The sequence below is a fragment of the Fukomys damarensis genome, unplaced genomic scaffold (assembly GCF_012274545.1).
Source record: "Fukomys damarensis isolate Sample0158 unplaced genomic scaffold, DMR_v1.0_HiC HiC_scaffold_23, whole genome shotgun sequence".
NCBI lineage: Eukaryota > Metazoa > Chordata > Mammalia > Rodentia > Bathyergidae > Fukomys > Fukomys damarensis.
Window position 1 is genome coordinate 52,793,698 of NW_022900935.1, and position 9,263 is coordinate 52,802,960.

Consider the following 9,263-nt stretch of genomic DNA (forward strand, 5'->3'; position numbering starts at 1 on the left):
ATCCTGTACTTGATTTCTCCTTACTCAGGCCCATGGGACCTCCCCTGAGGCTTAGTAAAACTTAGCACTTAACTGCCTGCTAACTGGCTAAGGCAGTTTTCATCATGGAGCAGCTATGGACCCCTCCGTTCCAGCCCCTTCCTGCCAAGTGTGTGTCTCCAGTCTGGCCAGGTAAGTGCAGCTGATAAGGAGCGAACTGAGGTCCTTTCAGGAACACCATTACTTTATTTGGTGTCTCAGAGGTGAAAAGCCTTTCTGAAAATGGGTCTGTACCCCTGGAGTGGCCAGGCGAGGTCAGTGGGCTCTGAAGATCATGGTCTGCCAGCTGCCTTCCTTGTGCTGGGGTTTGACCCCCGCAGGGCTGCCTGCTGGTCTCATCTGATCGCTTTGTCTTCAGCCTGCAGTGAGGTCCTAGACTGTCCAATGTCAGGAACAAACAGGTGGCTGGGGGGAGGGCCGGAGAGTTTCTGTGCCCCTCCGTGGACAGCTGTGCTCCAGGCAGTTGTGAAGTTGGCCCTCAGCTGTTCACTCAAGCATGTGCTCCCTCCCCATGTGCTGAGCTCTCCCAGGAGCCACACTGCTTCGAGAGAGGTCTTCTTAAAGGGTCCTATGGTGACACCCCCGCAAACTAGGTAATGACATGTGCCGAGTTTTCATGAACTTGGGCTCTGCTGTGATCTGATGCGAATTTTGTCCCTGGCGCCAAGCTGGCATCAGTTTGGCAGGATAGAGGAAAGTCGTGGTGTTGGCCTGGTAGGTGAGGGATGGTCTTGGAAGGTACTCGGCATGACAGCAGCTTTCTGACTTTGCCAGAGTGTGTGGGGAGTGGTTCCAAGGAAGTAGGAGCATAAGTGGGACATGCTGTGCCAGGTGGGGACAGAGGTTTATGAGTTGCATTTTTATCTCATCCAGCGAGGAGAATAAAAAGGTAAGGGCTCAGACAAACCTGGGCTCAAATCTCGGCCCTGCTGCCCTCTGGGTGGTTGAGTACTTAGCATCTTAGCTGCATTTGTGAATCATAGCTGAGCTACTTTATTGCTTATGTTTCTAATTTTTTAAAAAGTCAAGATTTTGTACTAATCTCAAGATGATATATATCCTCTTAAATTTTTAAAGTGTACAACAGTATTGTTAACCACAGTGACTCTCTACAGCCCTGCTGCCTGAACGTGCCTGATCTCGTCTGTTAATGGCAATGACAGTACTGTACAACAGATACCTAAAGCTTATGTAATTGAAACTTCATGCCAGTTGATTGGCAAACCATTACCCTGCCATGAATCTGTTAGTGAGGTAATCCACTGATGGGGTTATAGTGTGATGGTATTATTTTGTTTTTCCTTTTTTCCCGGGACCGGGGATTGAACTCAGGACCTTGCACGTGCGAGTCAGGTGCTGTGCCACTGAGCTAAATCCTGGCCCTTTGGTGGTGTCATTGAGATGTGATGGAAACAAGATGAGGAGGGGAGTAGAACATAGGGACATGATTTTGGGGACTATACGTGGTCCCTGTCTGCTTCCTGGCTGCCTGGAAGAGTGTCGGTGGTCATTGAGGCATGACTTTGGGTACAAAAAGACCCCCTGTCCTTTAGCGGTGCTGCTCCCCTGCAGTGCTTCCTAGCTGCCAAAGACATCCTCTGCTATAATATTTCTGCCTTGGAACCAGCCAGCCATGAACTGGATCCCTGGAAACTGTGAGCCGAATTAAACCTCTCCTTTAAGTTGTAGCTGTTAACTGTTCTGTCTCCGTGATGGGAAAGCTGGTCGAGAAAGTGACAAGAAGCCGACTAATGGCCACCTTGCAGGATTCTCTTTTTAAAGGCCAAATAGTGACCCATTGTGTATAATACACTTTCTATAACCAGTCATCCAACCATGAATATGTTATTGTTTCCATATCTTGGCTGTTGTGAATCATGCTGCAATGCGTATGAGATTGCACATACCTCTTTGAGTTCTTGATTTCATTTCTTTATGATAAGTACCCAGAAGTGGGACTGCTGGATCATAAAATAGTTCTGTTTTTAATTTTTTAAGGTATTTCCATACTAGTTTCAAAAGCAGTCATGCCATTTTGCATTCCGAACAGTACACAAGAGTTGCAGGCTGGCAGTGTAGCTCAGTGGTGCCGTGTCTGCCTGGCAAGCACAAGACCCTGAGTTCAATTCACAGTACAAAAAAGAAAAAAACCCAGGTATGATACACATGCCTATAATCCCAGCACTTGGGAGATGGAGGCAGGAGGGTCATTGAGAGCTCAAGGCCAGCCTGGGCTACATGGTGAGAACCTGTCTCAAAAAAAAAAGAAAAAGAAAAAGAAAAGTTGTAATTTCTCTACATTCTCACCAATATTGCTTTTGTTATTTTGTTTTTATAACTGTCAATAGGCATGACTGATAATCTCATTATGGTTCTAGAAGACTGATGTTTTCTTGATGGTTAGTGATGTCAAGTATCTTCATGTATCTGTTGGGTCATTTGCCTTCTACTGAAGTCTGTAGCCCATTTTTAAATTAGGTTACTAGATAGTTTGCTACTGAGTTGGAAGAGGTGCTTATATTTTTCGGAACTATATACTTTTATGTCTCCGAGTAGGGGTCTGTTTTCTGCTACTCACATTTTAAGTCAAAGGCTCTTAGCCCTGCCTACATTTGTTTCCAGGGGTTGTGGAACCTTGAACTTGTTTCCACCTTTTTCCAAGGTGAAGGTCAACAGATTCTTAAAGAGATCCGTGCCTCAAAAGAAAATGCTAACGCTCATGGCTTGGCCGCTGAGCCCTTCACTCCCTCTTCCAGCTTCCCCGCTAGTACATTCTGAGGATCACATCGGCCTCACACGGGGGCTTGTGAGAGGTGCAAATGCCCATCTAGACCCATCAGAGGCCCAGGGTCTGAGTGTCTCCCACGAGACACTCATATGCGTGCTGGGGTTGTTTTACTCCTGCCCTCTCTGGCTCCTCCAGCCTCCACGATTCACGTACTCTGGTCCTCACTTCCTTGTCTCCTTCCACATGCTCCAGCTTTTTTTTTTCCTTATTCTTGACCAGGTCATTAGCAGTCAAGAGGAGACTGGGTTGGGTGGACGTGGGCTCAGCTGTGTCGAGGTGGGGAGTCACAGTTTCCTCATCTGTTGAGTGAGGAAGTAGAGGTGCTGGGCTGTGGACATGGGTGGGCCCCTCCCTCGCTGTGTTCCCTGACCCTTGGGTGGAAATCCCACCTTCCATCTGCCCTGCCGCCCCACTGACGTGAACTCTCCCAGGGGACTGGAGGGGCTGACATGTAGGGCTTTAGAAAAAGAAGCCTCTTATCCTTCCCACCCCAGAAAACAGGACTATAATCATGCTGTCAAAAAGAAGAAAATAGTCATTTACCCCCAAGAAGATATTCCAGCCTATTTGAATAATTAGGAAAAGTTGTTTTTGTTTTTTTGGTAAAGAAGCATGTGCCTTCTTTTTTACCTTTACGTACTGTATAATTTGGTGGTACAGAAACTCCCCAAATTACATAGACGGTTCATCCCAGTGATTTTCACCCTCCTCAGCAATTACGATTTCTCTACCTATTTCCTAGAGCCAGCCTCTCCTGTGCCTCATGATGTGTCGCAGGAAGAGGGGAGTGGTGACCTGTTTCAAAAACAAAAACAAGAGGAAAAATAAAAACGTAGGCTGTGGCCAAGACTCTTCCAGGGGTCATCTCTGGACCCAAAGGGAGGGTTTTACAGGGCCTCCCGTCACAGCCCGCTGCAGGCCTTCCTGAGTTGTCTCCTTTCCGCCTTCACGTGTTGACTTCCATGTCACAGGCCTTTTTTTTTTTTTTTCCCCCAGACAGGATCTCACTGTGTGGCCCAGGCTGGCCCCGAACTCACCAATCCTCCTGCCTCAGCCTCTCAGGTGCTGGGATTACAGGTGCATGCCACCACGCCCAGTGATGCCAGTGATTTTTTTTCTCATTGAGTTTATTGGTACATTTTAGGTATACAGTACAGTTACATTCATCATTGGGCTCTTGTACCTTTCCAGGACAGGTCTTGGTTCTTATTTTTTCCCCTTGTCCCTGCCCTCCCTTCACCCCCTCCTCCCCTCCCCATTTGCAAATATTTTATTTCCATTTTTCATTTTCTCACATATTTTTCCCTTATTACCTTTCCCCTACCCTTCCCACTTTCCCTACACCTTTAGCCCTTTTCTTCCTGTTTCACATTGTCAATTATCTCATTAGGATCTCGTGTACTATTATGTTTATTCACACCAGAGAAACTATTCGATATTTACACATGTGACATTTATTTCACTTAGGAGTGTACCCTCAATACGTATCCATTTTCCTATGAATGAGTCTAATGATGTCAGTGATTTTTGACCATAGGATCCATGCATGTGGCTGCATGAGCCTCTTCATGGCAGAACGTCCTTAATTTTCTTCACCATGTGCTCTGATGTGTAACTATATTGCTTACTGATTGAAGAGCGAGGCAAATGTAAATATATTTTCTTCATTACTGTAAATGTAATGCCTGACCAGGCGTTTATAAACTGGTATAGACTGTCAGTATTTGTGGTACAGAAACTAAAGAATATAAAAATAGTCTATGGTATTATCACCTAAGAGTGAGATAATCCCTGTTAACACTTTGCAGTGTTCTTTCATATTACACGCACACATGCACACACGGACCATGCAGTATGTGTTACTTTATTATTTTATTTATTTTAGTTTTTTGAGACAGGGTCCTGCTACATAGTGAAGGCTGGTCTTGAACTCACCATACAGCGTAGGCTGGCCTCAAACTTGTGGTGATCCTCCTGCCTCAGCCTCCTGAGTGCTCAGGCTGTAGGCATGCACTGCCAAGCCCAGCCTTATGCATTATTTTATGATTTGTAATTTTCACTCAGTATGTCATTAGAATATTTCTATGTCAATAAGTACCTTTCTATGTTCTACTATGTAATTTAAATATAAGGCCGAGTTATATTCATTAACATTGTGTTCATTGACAAACATAAGTGGCTAATACTTATGATTAGAAATTTCTGTAAGCCGGGCATGGTGGTGCCTGTAATCCCAGTACTGGGGAGGCTGAGGCAGGAGGATCACTGTGAGTTCAAGACCAGCCTGGGCTACACAGTGAGTTTCAGGTCAGTCTCAACTACATAGTGAGAACTTGACTCAAACAAACAAAACAAAATTTTCTGTTGCTCCCAAGTTCAGCAATTTTAAGGAATTTTCTTATTTTTTTGCAGTACTGGGGACTGAACCTAGGGCTTTAACCTTGAGCTACATCCCCAGTTCCTCCTACTTTTGCTCAGCCCTTCGTTCCCTCAGCACCTTTTTAAATTTTTTCATTCTGAGATAGTCACTAAATTGCTAAATTTCCCGTGCTAGAGTCAAACTTGGGACACTCCTGCCTCAGCCTCCCAGAGGGATGGTATTATAGATGTGCACCACCATACCCAACTACAATGGAATCTTCCTAGCTAGGCCTTCACAATACTCAAAGCTAAAAAGTCTTAAATTTCGGGGGTTGAATTTTTCATGTAGAATTGCTGAATCAAAAGCCCTTCTGAGGATTTGGGCCACACCCCGCCCATGTGTCTGAAGTGGGGACTTGTCTTTGAAAACCAGTGCCTTGCAAGTGGTTGACACTCAACTCGTGTTTATGCCATGATTTAAATCTCGAGCCTGGATGTTCAGGGCTTTCTGTAGTCTGGATCAAGCTTGCCTTTCTGGTGTACGAGGCGCACCTCCTTTGTGGTAGTAGTTTGCTTTCGACCCGCAGAGTTTAGGGCCTGAAGCTGGGGAGAGCGGTGGGAGAGGAGAAGACGACAGACCACGGTTGCTCTCAACAGCTGGAAACAGGTGAGAACCAAAGCTTGTTGGGAGCTGATGACCAGCTGGAGCACCACGCGCTCTTTATGTATAGTGGAAGGTGAACAGGAAGAGAAGACGGGGCGAATAATCACAGCTGAACTCACTACCTAGGCCGGGCTGACCTTGAACTCAGGGCAATCCTCCTGTCTTGGTCTCTCGGATGCTGGGAATACGGGTGAGCACCATGAAGCCTCAATGAGTTTTCATTTTTGCTGTTGTTTGACTTTGCAGTGGTACAAAAGTGACATGCATTCAGTAGAAAGTACTTTTTGAATTTTGATTTTTCTTACTCTGCTGGGATAATGGAGCCTTCTCGGAGTACTTGGCCAGCAGGGCAGATGGTGCAGTGTTTGCTGTTGTTTTATTTTAGTACTGAGCCTGAACCCAGCCTCTTGCACGTTAGGCAAGTGCTGTCCCACTGATGACACCCCAGCCGTTAAATGTGTTTTGATTTAATGGCATTTTTAACTTATAGTAGCATTTCTGGAGCATAACCTGCTGCGGCAGAGCCTGAAGGTGGCCTTTTGTCTCTCCCCTGCTCTCTTTCTCCTCCACAGATTAGAGCTCCTGGATGGCACAACCCCAGGAGACAGTTATATCCTTTCCTGTTCCTTTCCTGTGCATGCCCCATCACGAAAAAATCACACTATGTTCCACCTCGACCATAGTGGGCCACGTAGGCCACGTAGGCTATGACCACGTGCAAGCCTCTCCTCCCCGCCTCCCTTCACCTGACCCAGCCCAGGTAGCTGGCTTTTCTTGGGCACGCTCTGTCTTGACGGCTACACACGGCTCTGGTTGTATTTCTACCCTGCCCGAGTCAAACTGGAAAATCCAAGCAAGCTAAGCTGTCACCCTGCTGAGGATGGAGATAGGACCTGAGCCGGAGCCTTACCCTCTCTGTCCACGGAAGGCAAAACAGGATGAATTTCCCTCCACAAATAACCTCAGTGACCAGGACAAAAAGCCCTGAACTAGGTCCCTGGGAAAAACTAGAGAATTCCTATTTCCAAATATTTCCAAGTACAGAATACAAAGATACAAAGCAATGCTTTCCACTGGTTTCTAGACCTCTCCTGTCCCAGAAGCTGCATCCTCCACTGGCTGAGCTGACCACATCCCTTCTGAGCTTGGCTAGGGCTCGAGAGTATGGCTCGGGCCACCATCGTTTTCCAAGGGAAGGGATCAGCCGCCTGGTTGCCCATGTTGTATGGGGGTGGGGTGGTCTTACCGACCTCCGGGAGAAAGAGTCCCATCTGTCTGGGATGAACTGTGCATTTGCCTGGTGAGTCTGAGCTCCCATGCCTCGTCAGGCAGTGGATGTGTGGTGTGTGATATCTGTTTCCACCAGGGCGAAGTCATTTGTGATAATCGATTGCATAAATGATTCGTGGGTCATTGCTGAACACTTGGCAGGCTGAAGGCAGCAAGAAGCAATTAGTCCTCTGATCAACATGGTTTGTCAAGATGAAAGGTTTGAGCTGACACGTCCTCCAGATGACACCCATTTCTTGGCACAGCTGAGATGGCCACAGGCCTTTGTTGCTCATTCATGCTGCCTGAGGAAGCCCAGGAGGTGAGCAGAGCGTCGGGGCCTGGGCTAGGGTAGTCACAGCTGCCCTGCATCTGAGCCCTGTTCTCCCCACAGCTGCCAGGCTCGGTGGGAACCCAGGCCTGGGCCTCCAGAGCAGTCGCAGCCCCTCCCAACCTCACTTTTGGGGGCAGGACGGTTCCAGCCACCGGCTTCTAGTCAGCCAGAGACCAGTTGTCCAAAGTGAGGGACAGCCAGGTCCCCAGGGTGGGGGACAGGGAAATGGTGAGAAAATGTAATCAATGGAAAACTGGATTATGACCCTGAAAGATTGGCTTTTAGAGCATTTGACATGAGCAGTTTAGGGATTCTTTTCCTTTGATTTTTATTTTTTTCCCAACCACAAAAATAACTGTGGTAGAAAATTTGAAAAACACACAGACTTATAAAAAGACAAAGAAATTCCCTATAAAGTGTATTTCCCCCCAGAGATACCAAACTGATGATATTTTTCAAAAATATCTTTCCAATATACGATATGCTCTATTGCTCAAAAGAGTGTTCTGAGCATCTTGTATTTGTTCAGGATAAATCTCTTTCTGTGTGAAGACTTGTTTTCAAGTCTTGAAATGGACACGGTGGCCATTTCTGCAGATGGTTTTAACTGCAGTCCGGATCTGCCCACATTTCTCTACCTTTCCTAGGAAGAGGCAGACACAGCCTCTCTTACTAGCAGGCAGAAGGCAAGCATTAGGTCGTACAACCAGCTTCTAGGCTGCGACAGAAATCAGCTTGGTGTTCCTGCCTGCCTTGCCCTGTTCCTCTGTGGTCCTATTTCTTGATCACCTCGGGCTTGTCTGCTACTTGCAATTGATCTACCCTTCCCACCTTCATACAAAATCTGATGCAGTCTTGTTTCTGGTCCTGGTTTATCTCCATCCTTTCCTGTCTTCCCAGCCACCTTCCTCTGAGAATCTCCATCAGTGACACAGTGAGATTTACTCTTGCCTTGTTTCACATGGTGGCCCCAAACCCATGTTTTTATCTTCTGATGACAGGATCTTAGTTTTCCTTTGGTGGACACCCTTCAGCTACAAAAATGGACACCTGATCTGGCCAATCAGTGTATTGTATCACCTTGACTACCATGATTGGTTTAGAGATGCACACGTGACTTAAAGTGGTCCAATAAGAGTTGGCTTTGGGGAAAATGTGCCAGGAATTCAGAGAATGAGGTGGTCTCATTTTACTGGAGCTTCTAGGACAGAATCCCTGAGCTCCAGAAGGTGTTGGTGTGAAGAATTCCTACCTGGGGATGAAGCTAATGAAGAGGAAATTAGAGCCACGAGAGGTTGGGAAGGAGCCAGGAAAAAGATCCACCAAATCTTGATGACAGAGCTTGGATCTTTACATTTAACTGTTCTGAGGGCTCAGCCTTATAAGTCAATACATCCTGTCATCTCTTTCGTCTTAGGTCACTTGGATGGGTTTTTGTCATGCCCAACCAAAATAACCCTAACAGCGTGGTTCCAGTCCCTAGGCTGGAGGATCTGCTCTCAAGGCCAATTTGTATATCAGAAAGCCCACGTTCCTGGGGGTTCAGCTCTGCCTACCACATGCTCCCACAGGGGCGACAGACTCAGGGAAAACTGGCTGCTTCGAAAGACAAGATGGGAGTGATGAAGGGTGGACGGCTTAAATTCAAGTTACAGGCTTCCTCCTCACCCTCCTCCCTCTCCTCTCGCCTCTCCTCTCCTCCCTTACCTCTCTCTCCCCGACTCTTCTCTAACCACTCCTCCCCTTTCCTTCCCCCTTTTCGCTCTTTCCCTTTCCTTTCCTCTGCCTTCCAGGTCAATGGCCCTCAT